Source organism: Diabrotica virgifera, chromosome 4 (genome assembly GCF_917563875.1).
Source record: "Diabrotica virgifera virgifera chromosome 4, PGI_DIABVI_V3a".
In the NCBI taxonomy this organism is placed as follows: Eukaryota; Metazoa; Arthropoda; class Insecta; order Coleoptera; family Chrysomelidae; genus Diabrotica; species Diabrotica virgifera.
Genome location: NC_065446.1, coordinates 41,913,106 through 41,934,705, shown reverse-complemented (window position 1 = coordinate 41,934,705; position 21,600 = coordinate 41,913,106). Strand labels below are relative to the sequence as shown.

General features: G+C 31.8%; 1 protein-coding gene and 1 non-coding gene across 2 annotated transcripts in view; both read left to right on the top strand.

Annotated features, from left to right (window-relative positions):
• The window catches only part of LOC114325498 (suppressor of lurcher protein 1), a 933,155-nt gene that overhangs the window by 491,799 nt on the left and 419,756 nt on the right, over positions 1-21,600 (top strand). The gene's annotated exons all lie outside the window — the stretch shown is intronic.
• On the top strand, positions 21,461-21,532 carry Trnac-gca (transfer RNA cysteine (anticodon GCA)). The gene has a single exon. It is a non-coding gene; the product is annotated as a tRNA-Cys (tRNA).

Genomic DNA, 21,600 nt, shown 5'->3' with positions numbered 1-21,600 from the left:
GGTATGCCTGCTATTTAGCCACACTGGAGCACAGTATTCTGCCACCGGATATATCAGGCCAAGAGCAGAGGATCTTAATGTTGATGCTGTGGACCCCCATGTAGTGCCGCAGAGTTTCTGTATTATATTGTTGCGTGTTTTCAATTTTGCTGCTGTTTTCGTCAGGTGTTCTCTGAATGTGAGCGTTCTGTCTAGAGTAACTCCAAGGTATTTCGGGTATTTATTGTGTTTTAACAGCTTGTTATTAAAATACACTCGCAATTCTCTGTTTGCCAACTTGTTGTTTAGATGAAAAGCTGATACTTCAGTTTTTGTAGTACTTGGCTGTAGTCTCCATTTCTTAAGGTATTCGCTGAGGATGGATAAGTCATTCGTGAGAGTGATTTCTGTAGTTTCTAAAGATTGGTGGCTTGTTGCAAGGGTCCAGTCGTCAGCATATCCAAACTTCCGAGATTCGGTTTCAGGCATGTCAGCAATATAGAGGCTGAAAAGTAAAGGGGCAAGGACAGAACCCTGTGGAAGACCATTGTTAAGTTTCATCTGTCTACTCGTCTCCTTTCCCATTATAACCTGGAAGGCTCTGTTGGTCAGCATGTTGTCAATGAGGTAAATTATCTTTCTGCAGGGGATAATGCGGGCCAGTTTATATATTAATCCCTGTCTCCAAACAGTATCATATGCTGCTGTTAGATCTATAAATACTGTTGCTGTCTTTTGTTTGTTGCTAGCTTCTATAAAATTTGTTAATGGCAGCACTTGGTCCGTACAGCTTCGATGAGGGCGGAAGCCAGTTTGTTCAATGGGGACATTTTCTAGTATCCTGTGACTAATTCTGTTGAGGAGAAGCTTTTCTAATAGTTTATATACCATGCTGAGTAGAGCTATGGGGCGGTAGTTTTCTGGCTTATCGTTTGATTTACCCGGTTTCGGAATTGCAATTATCTTTGTTCGCTTAAGTGAGAAAGGAATGTTACCTGACTGAAGTATATCATTAAAGAACATTGCAAGCCACTGTTTCGTGTATGCACCACTGTGTATCAAGAACTCTGGATGGATACCATCAAAGCCAGGTGCTTTACCTGATTTCATTTCTTTCAGCGCATGTGTGATTTCAGAAATAAGTATTCTTGCTGAATATTCGGAGTTCGTTCTGTTCATTTGTTTTAATGCCCTTAAGTCTCTTTTGACGTTGGTAGTATGTGTTCGATCTCGTGGAGCTCTGGATAGAGATACTATATGGGAGGCAACCTTGTTCGGAGACATTTTAGACTCTCTGGATTCCAGCTGGTTAGCTCCTCCAATTTTCCGCAACAAGGACCATGCCTGCCGGCTTGATTTTTTGAAGTCAAGGTTTTCGACAGTCTTTATCCATTTTTGGCGTCTAGCTGTATCGATGTTGTGTAAAAGCTCATCGGCTATTTCTCGGTCACCACTTTCGAGAAACTTCGTGTATAAGTCTTCACATGTTTCAGTCCATCCAGGTACATATTCTTTGCGATACCCCCTAGGGATGGTTTTCTTGGCAGTGCTTATTACTGCGCCCACAAACCTCTCATAATGTTTGCTGGTTGGAGGGACCCAGCTCAAGGTCCGGTCTAGTTGTTCAGAGAACTTCTTCCAGTTTGCTTTTCTAAGATTCCACCTGGGTCGAGGAGATGATCTAATTATTGGAATTGATATTCCGATGGTGATAAGCACCGGACGATGTTGAGTATGTGGGAAGTCTGCAAGGACACTCCTCGCAGTTGTTAGTGGTCTGTCATTGGTATCTTTTGAGACAAAACATAGGTCTGGGTTATATTCTTTTCTCCATGCAGCTGATTTAAATGTTCCTCTGTCTTTGGCATCAAAAACTAGATAAGTGTTTTGCTATTCGGACCACTCTACTAGTGCCTCCCCATTTTCATCATTCGTGGTGTACTTCCACATTTCGTGGTGGCTGTTGAAGTCGCCGATGTATATAGTAGGATGTGGATGAGTCTTTAGCACTTCTGGGTTCCATGTAGTGGCTGGAGGTTTGTATATGTTAACTACGGTAATATCTCCAATCTTGGTGACTACTTCATGTATATTATTTTCATTGGAAGCAGAAAGTAGGAAACCATTTTCTATATTGCAGCGAATGTAGGTTGCGACGCCGTAATGTTTATCATAAGTGGCTCCCAGTAAATCGTAGCCAGGTATCTTTCCCCTTAAATCAAGCTGGACTTTGTCTTCAGTATGGGTCTCTTGTATGGCAACCAGGTCAATGTCGTTATCGTGTAGGATTTTTTGCAACACTTGGCATTTTGCCTGGCTTATGCCCTCGATGTTAAGGTGACAGACTCGGATACACGGTCCGAGATCTCTAGTCAGTTGGTTCTGAGAAGAACCTTTATTTGTTCCCATCGTATGTTTACGTATAGATAAGATTTTCGTTTGTGATCTGTGATGTTGGCAGGATATTGTTTTTGTTTTTCGTTCGTCTGCCGCCAAATTTTTTGCTAGTTCATTTAGCGTTACCCAGGGTGCACCACATGGAGGCGAACTAGCATTACACCCCTAACATGAAGTAAAACACTTCTATGTAATTGGTATATTTATTAAAATTTAAAAAATCCCAATGGATTGAGTAAAATATGTCCAATTCAGAACGTTTTCAGACCTATCGGTCCATCATCAGTGAATGTGCATACTTGCTAAATAGCCCCAGAACCAAACAATGGTTGAATGTTTAATTTGATTTACATTATTTAAAAATAATATTAAACAGGCTAAACGCCGATGTTACAGGATATAACCTAAGGGAACATGGTGAAACCCTACCAAAAACTTAATCAACCATCTTAGGCCAAAGTTGACACTTTATATCAATGTTTTTAATAAGTTTTCTGCTAACAACTCCAAAAGTTTTCGTGTTATCAAAACAACTTTACTTAACAAAAATGTACCTTTTGAAAAAATAAACAACCGTTTTTTTAATTTTCTTTAAGACCAACAGTAATCGAGCTATACTTTATTATATGTTAGCTCTTCTTCGTCAAATACTAAATATTGTAGATTTAAAGTCAAAAGACGGGAAACTATGCACTTTTCGGGGATAACTTGTTTAAACTAATTTAAAGTATTTAAAAATATCTATCCAAAGAAATTAATAAAAGTTTCTAGCTTAAAAATTAAATGACCTATAATGAAAAGAATGTCAGTCCTTATTTTTTTCAGCAAAAAAGTGATTGGAAGCAACGCCTTAATCACCACCCTAATTGAAATTATTCATTGACCTTATTTGGTCTTCTTTATTTATGTATTATTAATAGGTTCTGGAAGTTTAACCGGCTTAGAATGATTAGTTTAAAAAAAAATGGAGTTAAAAGCGAATATCGAATTTTTGTAGTTTGGAAAGGCATTTTCTTCGGAATAGAAAGATTAGCAGCAGAGATAAGAAAAAATGTTTAAATATTAAATTGTAGCTTATTTAATTCTCAAGAAACTGGTTTGCAGAAACTTTTTCTGTGGCAAAAATTGAGTGAGCTATTGATAATTAAATCTTGTAATAACATGCAAAAACCACCTTTACCAACCCTTTCAAAGTCACCTGTTTTTGCGACTGAGGACTTCAAAAAGATTTAATATTAATAAGCTGATAGGTTTTGTAAAAACCTACAAAATTCTCTCTCAACAAACTTTCTAAAATAAAAAATAAAAAAGTTACGGTTAAAAAATCAATATATTTTTTTGAAAAAAAAAAGGACAAATCCAAATGGAAGCATAATAATGTAAGTTAGCGGTGTTGTTCGTCATTGGCTTTATTCATTCTTATTTATTTATATATTATTAATAGATTCTAAAAGTTTCACTAGCTTAGAATGATTGGTATTTAAAAAACTGGAGTTAAAAGCGAATGACGAATTTTTGTAGTTTGGTAATAAATACTATTTTCTTCAGAATAGCAAGATTAGCATCAGAGATATGAAAAAATGTTTAAATATAAAATTGTAGATTATTTAATTCCCAACAACTTGGTTTGAAAACAAATTTTTTACGGCAGAGTGAATGAGTGAATCGTAATTACGAACTGTTTCATAAATAACTATTGTCCACAATATTTTACTTGTAAATGTATTCCATATTCCTTAATCATAATATATTATTTGTATTAAATTTAAAAAAAATCGTTGCGTGTTTGTAAAATATCAAGTTAAAATAAATAAAAATAAGCGATACACAACGTATCTACGACTTTTCTCGTACGAAGTTTTTGGTGAACATTGTAACATCACGTTCAGAAAATTATAGAGACGTGATTCTTGGAAAATCGCCACCAGTAGAATCTTAAAATAGATAGAACTCAATCTTATTTCCTGTCATATAAAATATGACTTGCAGTGCAAGAGAAAAATTCGGCGTTCAGTAAAAATAGTATACGGAATTAGTATTACATTGTAAACTTGAATTCTGCAGTTCGAACTTGGAAAGTTTCAGCAAAACGTATTATAGTACTACTTAAGTATGAAATATTCCATGTATGTTTTCAGTATAATTTTTGTCACAAATCATTTATTTTTTAGACATACGTAGCTGCAATAAAAGATATAAGTTTACATAGAGTGAACATGTGAAGGTTGGAGTAAATTCATTTTTTCGTGTATGGGCAATTTTGTAAATAAATCCCGAAACAGGTCGATTTTTATTTTTAAATTATGGTTTTTTGGCATATATATCATATTAATGACGTCATCCATCTAGGCGGGATGACGAGACCGATGATTTTTTAAATTAGAATAGGGGTCGTGTGATAGCTCATTTAAAAGCCTATTCAAATTTCGATTAAGTAATATAAACAGTAACATAATTATTTATATAGAATGTCCAAAAAAAATTTTTGAAATAAGTATTAATTGAGGAAAAAATAAGAATGTATGTAATTTATTGACACATTTCTTTTACACAAAAGACGAATGTATGTAAGTTATTTACATTTTACTGCTGTCAGAAAACAGGAAAAAAGTTTATTTAACAAACAATTTATACAGTGCACAGTGCACAGATTCTAAAGGTGATGGTGGGAGATGGCGTCTATGCGCAGTATTATAGTAGGTGTATGAGGGAGAAACTATTCGAAATAATGAAATAAAAAATCATATAAAATTTTTTGCTGAAGTTATTTCCTTGTGTCGTTTTTATAATCAACTACATATTTAGATGGGAAATTAGCCACAATTAAATTGAAAAAAATAATTTTATTAACGTTTCGACGCCCAAATCTGGTGTCGTTGTCAAAATACAAAACACTACTAAATTAAACAAAAATGTTGTTTCTTATTAAAAAATTCTTCTAATAATTTATTTAATCTGACTGATTTATATCGGCAATTCAGACATAAATTATACATTTTAAAGTAGAAGAGTTTCAAATGATAATGCCAATATTTATGAGTTGCGTTCCTGGGACGACTTTACGGAAATATAGTTCATTCGATTACATGAAATCAACCCCAACTCAAGAATATCCACCACAAAAAAATCATAACATTTGATCTGTCTTTAAAAAGACAACCATATGCAACGGAGACAGTAAAATTCTCGCGTTAGAGATTCCATAGTAAATCACGAGGGAAAATCAGGAAAAAAAACCTCGTGATACTATCCCGACATCGTAAGTATTTGGTCTTACATATACTTTACTCTCAAAACTAATACCAAATTCTGACTTTAATGTATAATATATACCTATGTTGTTTAAATTGTAAATAATATTAATAATACATACATAGATATATAAGTAATACTAAAATATAAAATATGTACTAACTCGATATGTTATTGACCTACTCATCGTGGTATTTTCTTTTTATTGACCTCCAGATTCAGTATGAGTAACCACATCCAACTGCATTCTACCGAGGAATTTTCGACACAATTGGTTTCATTTAGCATAATTGGAGCCGCTTCTTTGATTTTTCTCTTTTTACTACCTGTTTCTTTCAGGATTATACTTGAATCTCTCCACTGAACTCTATGTTCATTATTCAATGCTTGTTGACATATTTGAGATCTATCAAATTCTCTATTTTTAATATAAGACTGATGTTCACTTATTCTAACGTTTAATGGTCTTGATGCTTCACCTAAATAAAATTGTTCGCATTCGCAAGGTAATTTATAAATACAATTCTTTGTTCTTTCTTGTTCATTGTCAGGTTTAGTTTTAGATAGAATAGACAGATATCAATGGGTTTGTTGTTTTGAATGTTGTTGAAATGTTGAATTTATTTCCTATTGTTTTCAGTTTCTCGGTTAGTCCTTTTATATATGGTATTGAAATTTTGCTCGTATTATTGCTTGTGAATATTGTAGAATATGTCAACATGCATGGGATATTGAACATAGAGTCCACTGGAGAGATTCAAGTATAGTCCTGACAGAAACAGATAGTAAAAAGAGAAAATCAAAGAAGCGGCTCTAATTATTCTAAATTGTGTCGCAAATTCCTCAGTAGAATGCAGTAGGATGTGGTTACCTATACTGAAAGAGGAAGTCAATAAAAAGAAAATAATACGATTAGTAACTCAATAACATGTCGAGTTAGTACATATTTTATATTTTAGTATTAGTTATATTTCTATATATTAATAATATTTATAATTTTAACAACATATATATTAAAAGAAAAGAAAGGATGGTTTAGATTTTATTACAGTACATCACCTCTACTATGTGCTTATACGTATTTCGGAATAGCCGTTTCTTCATCGGAGCACCTGGGTAGAGGCACTGAACTGAAATCAAATCCTTTCATCCTTTTCGGCTAATTATCAAAATAATTACCAAAGATGCTACTAGCACCATCTATGAATCGAAAGTTGAGTCAGGAAATAAAATTCGAAATTATTTATCCTCTGAACTTTTTAAGTTGGAGAAAATAAAGCATAACAGAGTGGCGAAATACTCGAAAAGGGAAATCTAAAAATGCATTTCACGTCCTGTCATTTACCGTGATAATAATTTTAGCGAATTAGTTCCCTTTATATCCACAAAAGGGCATAAAGTATAAACTAAAAGAAAAGAAAGGATGATTTAGATTTGATTACAGTACGACGAGGAAACGGCTATTCCGAAATACGTATAAGCACATAGTAGAGGTGCTGTACTGCTATCCTTTCTTTTCTTTTAGTTTATACTTTATTCACTTTGGTGGATATAAAGGGAAATAATTCGCTAAAATTATTATCACGGTGAATGACAGGAAGTGAAATGCATTTTTAGATTTCCCTTGTCGAGTATTTCGCCACTCTGTTATGCTTTATTTTTTCCAACTTAAAAAGCTCAGAGGATAAATAATTTCGAATTTTATTTCCTGGCTCAACTTTCGATTCAACACATATATTATATATTAAAATCAGAATTTGGTATTAGTTTTGAGAGTAAACTAAATGTCCAAAAAGACCAAATACTTACGATGTCATACGAGTTTTCCTACTGCTGCCCAAGTCATTTGGATTCTTCTAGTTATTTCTGCCGTTTGATTCTGTTTACCTAGTTTGATCGTATCACCTAGGTATATATATATTTTATACTCTTCGACACTTTCGATCTCACTTCCATCTAAGTCGATTGTGGTATTTATCTTGATTTGTCATCACCATCAATGTTGTTTTATTTTAGTTCATTTTAAATCGACTTATTCAGATTCTTTTCTAAACTCCTTTCGCATGTACATTAGCTCTTCAGTATTGTTGCTTATGAGTACTAGAGCATCGGCAATTCTTAGATGATTTAAAAATCTGCCATCGATCTTAAGTCCACGTTGTTCCCAATTTAACTTCTTGAACACATCTTTTATTGCAAGAGTAAATAATTCTGAAGAGATAGTATCTCCGTGTCTAACTCCTCTCTCCATTTTTATTATTTTGCTTGTTGTAAGACCTTCTGATACATTTATTTGCATAGTTCCTTCTTCTTCTTCTTTAAGTACCGTGCCCAAATTTTTAGGCGTGGGTAGCTTCCATAACAATTTGCCGATATCGTTCTCGATCTTGTGCGGCATGTAACAATGGATCTGCTGATAAGCCAGTCCATTGACGAAGGTTTCGGAGCCATGAATATTTCTTTCTACCAATTCCACTTTTTCCGTCGATCTTTCCATTGAGTATTAACTGCAGCATCCTGTATCTGCTACCTCTCATAATATGCCCCAGATATTCAAGTTTCCTCTTTTTTATCATCTTCATTAAGTCACCTTCGCCTTGACCTACTCTGTTTAAGACTTCTCTGTTTGAAATGCGTTGAACCCAAGATATTCTTAGCATTCTACGATACGACCACATCTCAAAGGCTTTCTAATTTGTTCATCATGTTAACCTTCATGATCCAGGTTTCCTTGCATAGTTCCATTGTTGTATATTTATGTATTTTCGCGCCCTTTTACACAAGAAATAGAACGTTAAATGAAACTGAGTGTTGGGCGAAACTTTTAAATTTCCAAAACACTAAAAAGTAGAGTAAAATAAGATAAAAAATGTTTTTTCATTATATATTTTTATTTCTAATCTTGTGTGTTATATACCGCTACCTACGAAATATTTATTATAAAAGTGAGGTACCTGCGTTTTAAAAACGAAAAATAAAATTGTGAATATACTTTGTACAATAACCCTTAGCGTTTTCGAGCGGCTGGCAAGTTGACTTTTACATTTTCACTTAACCGTAATTTCAGAGAGTATGCTGCCTGCCCCTTTTGCATATTTTACCTACTATTCTGGATTCCTTCGTGTAATAACTTTATCGTACGGAAACTTTCATCTTTAAGTCTTTCACTTGCAGTTAGTCATTATAATATTTAAAATTATTAATTTACGGTTTTGGACAGAACTAAATTTTTGGATTAATTTTTAATAGTTAATTTAAATTATAATCCAGGTAGAATCTGTTTTGAATCTGTTTTTGCGTGAATTCAGGATATACCTCATATCGATACCTAATCATTATAAGTTCTAGTAGTAAACATTGTGCTTAATTTTTTATTTAACAAAATCTGAAAAAAGTCTAAAATTTTTGCTTTTTGCGTCACATATTTTCGCCTATTACTCGAGACATATTGCTCATACAAAAAAAAGCAAAAAAAAATTATACAGGGTGTTTCATTGGGAAACGGAAATACTTTAACGGTGAATAGAGGTCACCGAGCCGGTTCTAGATATACTACATTTTTTGCCCTACCGACTTTTATAACCGAGTTACAGGGTGTTTTATCGATTTTGCCCATTTCTTTTCGAAGCAATAACTTTAGAACCACCCTGTATATTTTTTTGATATTTGTTACACATATGTCTCATTCAAAACCCAAACGACCGACATACTAACCATAAGAAAAATCCAGGTCCGGATTCACAAAAAATTATAAAGTAATTGTGACCTTAAAACAACACCCTGTACATTTAAATTTTGAAAATCTGTTTGCATATTTGAAAAGAGCACAAAAAACTAAGTTTAATGGTTTGCTTCAATTTTTCGGCCAGACAATTTTATGACTTTAACTTTCAAATTATATTGAATTTCTTAAGAACTCTGACATAAAAAAGCAGGTATTATTAACTTTTAGTTATAAATTATTAAAGTTAATGAATGAATACTCATTTTAAAAATAATCAATACTTATTTACCACATTGGCACGACCCAATTACTAATGACAAGAAAAATCCAGGTCCGGATTAACAAAAAAATATAAAGTAATTGCGACCTTGAACCAACACCCTGTGTATTGAAATTTTGAAAATTTGTCTGCGCATTTTAAAAGAGCATAAAAAACTGTGATTAAAGGTTCATTTTGATTTTTTCGCCATTGATTTAATTACATCAATTTTGAAATTATATTGAAATTTTAAAGAACTCTGAGATTAAAATCAGGTATTATTAACTTTTAATAATTTAATGTTAATGAATCAATACTTAAATACTTAATACTTATTTACTACGCAGGCTTCATGGATTCTCTGGATTTATAGCTGTATGCACATCATTAAAAATTAGAATTGCGAGAATTGGGATATTTTAATGATTTAGTAAAAAATTAAAAAAACAGCTATACTTATCTAATAAAAAAATTCGTTTAAACAATTCAACAATTTAACATAAATTAAAAATATTTAACTATAACAGTTGCTTAAATTAAAAAATGCATTTCCTTGATCGTTTTAAAAGATTTAGAATCGATTTTCTATTTACACTGGGATTATTCATCATTTTTCTGGCAGCTTCTTGTGAACTTAATTAATATGTAATTACTCAATATGATTTCAAAATTGCCGTAATTAAATTATCTTCGCAAAAATTTGACATGCATCTTTTAACGCAGTTTTTATGCTTTTTTAAAATACGCAAACAAATTTTCAAAATTTCAATATACAGGGTGTTGTTTCAAGGTCACAATTACTTTATATTTTTTTGTTAATCCGGACCTGGATTTTTCTTGTCATTAGTAATTGGGCCGTTCCAATGAGGTAAATAAGTATTGATTATTTTTAAAATGAGTATTGATTAATTAACTTTAATAATTTATAACTAAAAGTTAATAATATCTGCTTTTTAATGTCAGAGCTCTTAAAAAATTCAATATAATTTGAAAATTAAAGTCATAAAATTGTCTGGCTGAAAAATTGAAGCGAACCATTAAACTTACTTTTTTGTGCTCTTTTCAAATATGCAAACAGATTTTTAAAATTTGAATATACAGGGTGTTGTTTTAAGGTCACAATTACTTTCTTATTTTTTGTTAATACAGACCTGGATTTTTCTTATGGTTAGTATGTCGGTCGTTTGGGTTTTTAATGAGACATATGTGTACCAAATATCAAAAATATATACAGGGTGGTTCTAAAGTTATCGCTTAGGAAAGAAATGCGTAAAATCGATAAAACACCCTGTAACTCGGTTATAAAAGACGCTAGGGCAAAAAATGTAGTATATCTAGAACCGGCTCGGTGACCTCTATTCAACATTAAAGTATTTCCGTTTCCCAATGAAACACCCTGTAGAACTTAAAGTTAAAACTTAAAATTATAGTCTAAAATTTTACATATAAAAAATGAATCAAGCTTTCAAACGCACTTTGAAAAAAAATTTGAAATCTGTCAAATTCTGGACCATTCCAGGAGCTTTTACACTCTTTATCTTTCCCATTGCTTCCTCTAGTTCTTCTTCCTGTATAGTATATTCCAATCATTCAAGCTTAAAATGGATCCAAACCTCGCAATTCTAATTGCCTTCATCGATCTTCTTGAAATTTTGGAATAAAGGTCATTTTACCCTCCTCTTCAAACCTGACTTGGTCGCAAAGTATGCTTTTTTTAAGGGGTGAAAACTACCTCTTACTCCAATAAATTGTAAACTAATTAATTAAAGCGGTAATGATCTATAGTTATGTTCAAATATGTTAAATTGTTGATTGTTTTAAATCATGACTTTAATAGTTTGATATTTTACAGCTCACCAACCCTTAAAAACAACCCCTCATACAAAGATTATTTAAAAAATATGGTCAAGAAACATGAATTTTTCTTGGATAGTAATAGGAAAATTTCTTTCCTTCAAGTACAAGAAATCTGAAACTTATTTTTTTTTTAATAATGCAACCACCAAAATCCACCCCTAAGAATGAAACTTGGGAAAAAATTGAAAATTAATAAATGGAAGCAGTTATAGATATTTTTCATGCAAGAGTCTTTTATCAAAGCTTATTTTGAAGGTCTAAAAAAGTACTTGAAAAATGTTTAATAACATTTTCTATGAAAAAATAATTATTTTTCCGTTATTTGAGCTCAAATCTTTGCATAAATTTACGAAAAACACAAAATTCGTTTTCAATGACTCATAAGTTGCTTACTATTATTATTATCTAAAAATTTAATTAAAACTGTCTATTTTCTACGGTTTTTTCTTAGATTCAATTTTAATAAGGATGATTTTTTCCTGAAAATGCGTAATTTTTGAGTTATTCGCGAAGAACTATTAAAAAGCGTGTTTTTTTTTTTGGAATCTTCAATTGTGAGTAACTCAGAAATTATTAGTAAAAAGTTTTATTTTCCATTTTCTTCATAAAATTCAATTCTCTATCGATTCCCAGTGTTATTTTGAAATTTTAAATTTCCACCCCAGAGAAAGGTGGAATCCTCCGGGGTGGAAGCATACATTGGCACAAAGTCAGGTTTGTTATTTGCATCATTTTTGAGCTACGGTCAAAATTTCAAACAAATCCATGAAGGCCTTTAGAATTGCGAGGTGAATTGCTTGAATGAATGTACTAACGTGTTTTCCTCTGATCGGCGAATTACTTTGTTTTCATTTTTCTTTGCTTTTACTTAAAAATATAATAAATTATAAACAAACACTACTTTTCTATGGATTAACACTAACGAATTCCAATACCTTAGAAAATAATACACTACTGCACTGAACAGATATCAATATAGATAACAGAACAGATAAGAGAATCGTGCTATTACACTTAGAAACCGACGGAAGTTTTTCGAAATGACAGTGACTATTTCTCTATGTTGCCCGTTGCCTAATCAGTTATTAGTTATAATTAGACTTAGGCAAATATGCAAATTGCATATTTTGCATATTATGCATAAAATATGCAAAAATGCCAAATTTGGCATATTTCTATAAAAGTATGCATAAAGTGCATATAACTTGAAATTTCATCAGGTGTATAGATATATTCATGAAATAAAATCAACGAAGAGCTTGAAAATTCGAATATATTTTGTTTCAATATTTCTAGATATTTATTGTAATTTTGTCCTTGAATAAGGGTTCCAAAATCTGCTAGTTTATACCTCTAGATAAAAATTTTTATTGGGATGGTCAGTTTTAGAAATCAATTATTATGTTATAAAATTGATACCAGTAACACCTGTCCTTATAATATTATTGTGAATTGCAATTTGAAACTGCCGAAAATAAACGCTTATTTTCTCGTACAATAGGCTTTAGTTGCGTGCTTCTAATTTAGGCTCATAATATTTTTTCTTAGATAAAGAGAAAAAAACCAAGAATCTCCTGTAAATATTTGGAGGATCTTCCTGCTTTCATAGTCATGTTATCTTGATATTTTCAAGATTCCTGATTTTAATTGTTATGCAAATGGTTACCAGGTCCTTTCTGAAGTACTTTGTTCAAGTACTAGGTGGGACATTTTAGGAACCATTTAATTTGAAAGCAAAGATTACCGTATAGGTATTTGAAAAATGCCCCAGTTACATCAGTTGATGTGGAAAGAAGTTTTTTCATGTACAAATATATTGTACCTACTCAGAAACCATAAGTTTTTGTTAGAAAAATTTAAACAGCCCTTAATCATTTAGTGTTAGCACAATTCAAAGTAATATCATTTATTTGTTAAAATACTTAAATATCTAAGCTTAGTTTGTAAAATAAATAAATGTTAATTACTGTAAATTATGATATAATTAAGATATTTTAAATATTTTTGTAAAAAAAACGGATACTACTTTCTGAGTTATTTATATATACATACAGTAAAACCTGTCAGTAACGGCCACTAAAAATGAAAGAATAATTGGCCGATACCTGTATTGCCAGTTTTTGTAGTCTACATATAATTGGTTTGGGGAATTTTTAAACTGGCCGTTAGTACAGGTGGCCGGTAACACAGGTTTTACTGTAGGTACTTCTATGTTTTTTTATTTTTATATGCATATTTTATAGATGAACATGCATATTTTTGTGTGAAATGCTGCATATTTATGCGCATATTTCATATGTTTTTATTTGCATATTTGCCTAAGTCTAGTTATAATATTTTCGATTTCTTGTTATATATAAACAATTTTAGTAGTTCCAATGTTACACAAAATCTAGGAATGTGATAAAAAAAGTTTGTTTGAAGAAAGTGTATTATTTTGTTCTTCTTAATAGCGGTAGAGGCTCGCTCTTGTAACATTTTATTTAATTAGAAAGTAATTTCCAGATTCTAACATATTTCTCAAATTGGTCGCCATTATACAGCCATTCTTTATTATATTACGAATATGTGTGCCAAATATCTCAACAAAATATTCAAAATTAAAGCTGCAATCTTGGAACGGGTTTTCCGTTTTGGTGACGAGCTGATGTAGCCTCTTAATTACTATTTCCTTTCTCCGTTTTTTCTTCATCTTTGTATAAAATATGTACCTTTTAATTTGTGTTTGAACCTGTATATTTTATTTTTGATTAAAGTTCTGTGTTAAAGTATTAGACTGATTTTTTATGTTTTATACAGGGTGTCCCGACAAGATTGGTCATAAATTATACCACAGATTCTGGGGTCAAAAATAAATCGATTGAACCTCACTTACCTATATACAATAGTGCACACAAAAAAAGTTACAGCCCTTTGAAATTACAAAATGAAAATCGATTTTTTTTCATATATCGAGAACTCTTAGAGATTTTTTATTGAAAATGGACATGTGGCATTCTTATGACAGCAATATCTTAAATAAAAAATTAAGTGAAATTTGTGCACCCCATAAAAATTTTATGGGGGTCTTGTTCCCTTAAACCCCCCCAAACTTTTGTGTACGTTCCAAATAAATTATTATTGTGGCACCATTAGTGAAACACAATGTTTTTAAAACTTTTTTGCCTCCTAGTACTTTTTTGATAAGCCACTGTTTATCGAGATATTTTGAATATTTGTCGAATCCACCACGTATTTGTATATGGTTAAGTACGATTATAGAGACTTGTTAATAATCTGAAAATTTATTTATAATTTACATTTTTAGGTATATTTTGAAAAAGAAGCCACATCTCGATAAAAGGTGACTTATCAAAAAAAAACTAAGAGGCAAAAAAGTTTTAAAAACACTGTGTTTAACTAATGGTACCAAAATAATAGTTTAATTGGAACGTACACAAACTTTTGGGGGGTTTAAAGGAACAAAACCCCCAAAAAATTTTTATTTTAGCTTTACATTCAGGTCTTTAGTTTTAGTTGAAACTTTCTTTACCAAAATTTAACCTGACAGCTAAAAATATCATATTTTCCTTCAGGTAAAAATGTAATCCACGTAAAACAACATCTTTTTAATTTAATGAAATTTAATACAGCACAGAATACAACGTCTTCTTGTTGAAGAAAACATTGTTTAAACATAGTTTCAGTTTGTTCGCAAAAACAAAGAAAAATGAGAAATCTCTAGTTATTGTTAATTACAGCTCAGCAGAAAAAAGTTTCAGTATATATCGTTTGAAAAGTACAAGGAATCTGTCGATTAAAATTGCTCTATTTTAATTAAAAACTGGAGAGATATAGCATGAGAGAAGTACCAGATTCTGAACAAAATGGAAATTATTTTGGAAAAACATTTGATATTCTAGAAATCAGATATTTATGGCAAAATATTTTCCTCTACGATTATTTTTTAACGATTTTAGTTTTCAATCGTGTAGTAAGGTTTCTCGTCACGTGTTTAAATCTGTCCAATCAGATTATTATGATAAGTATTGGGAATAATCTACTTACGTTATTATTCACTGTGAGCTTCGCTGGTATCGCCAACTAGCGGATTACTAGTGCAACTTCGGTTGGAAATTTAATGAGAAAATTATTGGGAATAATAGCAAATAATTATTGTCTATTATATGATTTCAACGAAATATAATATACATATATTTCAAACAGTTTATTTGTATTGTATATAATTAAACTAATGCTGGAATATTAGTTTATTTCTTTCCTGTTCCCGATAGTTTAACAATTATCGTGTAGATGGCGCTAGATTAATAGATTAATTATATTAGAAAATGTTAAAAACAAAATTTTACTATTTGACACGTAAGTAAATTTTCAAAATTTTTTTAAATTTTTTAATTTCAATGTTGTAAATTATTCAATTTTACATTTATGTCAAAGGAACCCGCAGAAACCTTATGGGAAATGGCTCTCTGTCAAATGATCTGAAACTTTGGGTGCTGGTAGTGCTTGATGTGTAGAACAAAAGACTCAATGGCCCCTCGCTCCAAAGAATCATGGTTTTAAGATATAAGCCTCTGAAGTTATAAGTACAGTGAGGACGTTTGAGTTGGAATAAATTCATTTCCTCGAGAATGGGCGACTCTGGAGATAAATTACAAATCAGGTCGATTTTTATTTTTAAATTATAATTTTTTGGCATATATATCATACTAGTGACGTCATCCATCTGGGCGTGATGACGCAATGGATGATTTTTTAAATAAGAATAGCGGTCGTGTGATAGCTTACTTGAAAGGTTATTAAATTCTCTATTCAATAATATAAATATTAACAATATTATTTATACAGGGTGCCAAAAATTTTTTTTAATTAAATTAATTGAGACAAAAAGAAGAATGTATATAATTTATTTAATTCTAAATACATTTTACTGCTGTCAGAAAACAGAAAAAATGGTAATTTGAAAAATAAACATTGCTATTCACTTAAATTAAATGTTCAAACTGCTAAGAGGCAGGTGGGTGGCAGCTTTGATAATGAATTTAAGCGAAAAACAATATTTATTTATCAAATAAACATTTTTTCCTGTTTTCGGACAACAGTAAAATGTATTTCGAATTAAATAAATTATATACATTCTTCTTTATGTCTCAATTAATTTAATTCAAAAAAATTTTTTGGGCTCCCTCTATAAATAAATATGTTAATGTTTATATTATTGAATATAGAAATGAATTTCCTTTCAAATGAGCTATCACACGACCACTACTCTTATTCAAAAAAAAATCATCGATTGCGCCATCACGCCCAGATGGATGACGTCACTAGTATGATATATATGTGCAAAAAAATTATAATTTAAAAATAAAAATCGACCTGATTTGTAATTTATCTCCAGAGTCGCCCATTCTCGAGAAAATGAATTTATTCCAACTCAAACGTCCTCACTGTACTTATAACTTCAGAGGTCTATATTTTAAAACCATGATTTTTTGGAGTTATGCGCCCATTGAGTCTTTTGTTCTACACATCAAGGACTATTAGAAGCCAAAGTTTCAGATCATTTGACAGAGAGCCATTTCCCATAAGGTTTCTGCGGGGTCCTTTCCAACCGAATTTCACCAAGTTGTCACTACTGGCGCTCTTGAACTTTTAATTATCCTTTCTACTTGCGAGCTTACAGAGGATACTGAGCATAAATTTTAGTATTTTGTTTCTGTTTTAACATCTAGGTTTCTAGTTTTGACAACTGTCAGATTTAAAAAAATGAACCAAAATAAATTTTTGGTTTTGCCTCAAACGTCAAATTGTCACGAGGGCAATTAGTGTAGGAAACAAAGGTTGAACCTTGCAAAATGGACACAAGTCCGGTTTTATGTTTTTTCTGGTATATCAAGGGGTGCTTATTCTAAAACTAACTTTTTCTGAAAAAATTTCGCAGCGGAACCCCCCTTTTCACCCCTTTAAAGGGGGTAATTTGTGGTTTTTGCGGAACGTAGCCCTTCCTGTAACTTTTACAAAAAATTTCTTTTATAGAAATATGAAGAGGACTATATTTTCTACGATATATTTCCCGACAGCATCTGTCTAGCATCCACCGTTTAGCGGGGTGGCGCCCCAAATTTGACAAGTTTTTAAAAAAGATGTTTTCAAAAAAAATATATTTTTCCCTAATTGTAACGGATATTAAGAAGAAATCCTGCACCAATTATTCACAAATAATTGATTGATTTTTTGGTATAGGTTTCACTTAAGGGTAATTGCCCTTTTTTTATTTACAGGGTGTTACATTTTAAAAAACCCATTTTTATACCATCTGAACCGTTTATGCTAGAGTAAAAAGACTTTCAGCTATTACCCATGTACTGGGGCTATTTACAAATTTGTGTAATGCACCTCAATTTTTTCCCCGGAACCACCCCAAAAAAAAGAAGAATTAATAAATAAAGTGACTTTCCTGGAATCCTTCACACACAATGCCCTTTATTAATATGCTTCATATATCATTTTGTGGACGTTATTATTACCCATGCATGGACACCAAAAGCGATTTCCTAGTGCAACCCCTGTAGCCAAAAAAAAAATAAATAAAATGGGGGGTTGAAATTTTTTTTGTTTTTTGCTTTTTGATGCATATGGGCATATGCTTCATTAATAGTGCTTTTCAAAAATATATATGGTTATTGCAACATCTCTGCGGAAACCACCCCTATCCATGAAAATATACTGCAGAAACTACCCCTATCCCTTGGCGAGCATCTTTTTACGATTTTCTCATTACCTATGCATTCTTTTTAAACAAAACTTATACAAGGTTAAACACCACTATTTACTCTAAAAATTAGGTCCTATTCATTTTTTTTCGTATAAGCAACCGTTACGGCACAGTGGCGCCGTAAACCTCATATATGCTTTGGCGGGCTACAGTTTTTGTTTTCTTTTTCGTCATCTGTTCGTTTTATTGATAAAGTACTTATGTAAAATAAAACAACACAGTGTAACCTACAAATTATAACCTTTGCGTTCCAAAGCCACAGTGATGGCCCAAAATTAATTTTTGCATATTTTCGCCCCCTACACGAATTTTATTGCATTAATGCTACCTTAATAGCACAATATTTACCCTTAGGTGGTCGCTAAGCAGTGGCGGATCCAGGGAGGGGTGATGGGGCTGATCACCTCCCACCCTCTCAAACCAAGTGATATTATATTCAAAGATTATAAAAATATTCTTTTATTTTTATAGAAATTTAGCCAGTTGGCACCCCCCTCTTAACGATGCTGGATCCTCCACTGTCGCTAAAGAATAAAAAGTACGCCAGTCTTATAAAAATAATAGTACAGTGAAACCTCGGTAAGTCGGATTAATTGGGACTGCGGTCGATCCGGGCTATCGAAAATCCGAGTTATCCGGAGAATATTATGGTAAAAATTAATAAAATACATCTAAATAATAAACAAATACACATTATAATTGCAAAAACATGAAATCCATATGCCCACTACATCTAAATAACGTAGAGTTGTGTACAGTATTGTTTATTTCGTGGTAAAAACTCAGTCAAAGTGAAAAATGTTTGTTTTATCTTATTAAAATCGGTCCGGGTTAGCCGGACTTTCGAGTTATCGGAGGCCGACTTATCGGGGTTCAACTGTATAAGTATTTCTATAAAAATAAACGAATATTTTTATAATCTTTGAATATAATATCACTTGGTTTGACAGGGGGGATGTGATCACCCCCATCACCCCTCCCTGGATCCGCCACTGCTTAGCGACCACTTAAGGGTAAATATTGTGCTATTAAGTTAGCATTAATGCAATAAAATGCGTGTAGGTGGCGAAAATATGCAAAAATTGATTTTGGGCCACCACTGTGGCTTTGGGGCGCAAAGATTGTAAAATGTGCATAGGTCATAATTTGTAGGCTATACTGTGTTGTTTTATTTTACATAAGTACTTTATCAACAAAAACGAACAGATGACGAAAAAAAAACAAAAACTGGAGAGCCCGTCAAAGTATATATGAGGTTTACGGCGCCACTGTGCCGTAACGGTTGCTTACACGAAAAAAATGAATAGGACCTAATTTTTAGAGTAAATAGTGGTCTTTAACCTTATATAAGTTTTGTTCAAAAAAAATGCATAGGTAATGAGAAAATCGTAAAAACATCCTCGCCAAGGGATAGGGATAGTTTCTGCAGTATATTTTCAAGGATAGGGGTGGTTTCCGCAGGGATGTTGCAATAACCATATATATTTTTGAAAAGCACTATTGATGAAGCATATGCCCATACGGATCAAAAGCAAAAAACAAAAAAAAATTTCAACCACCCATTTTATTTTTTTTTTTGGCTACAGGGGTTGCACTAGGAAATCGCTTTTGGTGTCCATGCATGGGTAATAATAACGTGCATAAAATGATATATGAAGTATATTAATAAAGGGCATTATGTGTGAAGGATTCCAGGAAAATCACTTTATTAATTAATTCTTCTTTTTTTTTTGGGGTGGTTCCGGGCAAAAATGGGGGTGCAATATACAAATTTGTAAATAGCATCAGTACATGGGTAATAACTGAAAGTCTTTTTATTCTAGCATAAACGGTTCAGATGGTATAAAACGGGGTTTTTTAAAATGTAACACCCTGTAATTAAAAATAGGGCAATTACCCTTAAGTGAAACCTATACCAAAAAATCAGTCACTTATTTGTGAATAATTGCAGCAGGATTTCTTCTTAATGTCCGTTACAGTTAGGGAAAAATATATATTTTTTTAAAACATATTTTTTAAAAACTTGTCAACTTTGGGGCGCCACCCCCGCTAACCGGTGGATGATAGACATATACTGTCGGGAAATAAACCGTAGAAAATATAGTCCTCTTCATATTTCTATAAAAAAAAACTTGTAAAAGGTACAGGAAGGGCTACGTTCCGCAAAAACCACAAATTACCCCCTTTAAAGGGGTAAAAAGGGGGGTTCCGGGGCAAAATTTTTTCAGAAAAAGTTAGTCTTATAATAAGCACCCCTTGATATAACAGAAAAAAAATGAAACCGGACTTGTGTCCATTTTGCAAGGTAAATACAAATCTGTAATTTTAAGAGCTCGAGTGTAATGCGGCAAGATTATTTCATGAATTAAGTTGGAATTTTAAATAATGTTTTCTAATATTTTATTGATATCTTCGTCTGAATATTTGCCAAACCTTATGGTGTTCACTGTGACAAGTTGTAAAACATTAATTATGATAAATACCACTGAATGTTTATTTACAAAAAAATTGAATTTTGTATGTGCGTAATAAAATCCCCACGATAGTAAGAATAAATAAGAAAATAATGCTCCATTTTGTTTCTCAACTTGTTGCCAACTCGAGCCGTGCGAGTTCTCAGGTCTATTGCCAGGCAACAAATTTTCGGAAAATTATCGCTTTATTTTCAATTTATTCTCACCATCTTGCGATATTAATACCGAAAATATTGCTGTGTTTACAGAGCAGGTCCTGTTTATATGGATATAATTAATTATAATAAAAAAAATAATTTCGTGAATATTTGCGTAATATTTGTATTTTAGAAATAAGTAATTCAAGATTGGCAGCAAGTCTTGTAAAAATTAAATATCAACACATAATATATAGGCCTGTTTTGTTTTAACTCTTTTTCCTCATATTATACGTTTTTGAAGTTATACTTCTTTAGGCGAGATGGTGAACAATATTGAGAGTGAATTTTTATAAAAATTTACGGGCATACGCACACAGACAGTATGAAGTTAGTTGCTAGATCTTTCAAATTATGTGTGTATTAGTGCAAATAAACTATGAAGAAATGTATATTAATGTTTTTAGTAGATATATTTATTATAATTTTTGTGTCTTTTGATTTGTCTTCCTGGGGAATAAGATAATAAATATTATTAAAACGTTTTTATATACTTCGCTTGGTCTTTGTCACTATGTTAGAGAAATATTGTAACCTATTTAATTAGCGATTATAGCTCAGGGGTAGAGCATTCGACTGCAGATCGAGAGGTCCCCGGTTCAAACCCGGGTGTTCCCTTTTTATTTTTCTAATTTTTGGTATTGTTTTAATAAAAAATTTTGGAAAATAGAAAGTATTAAAATTAG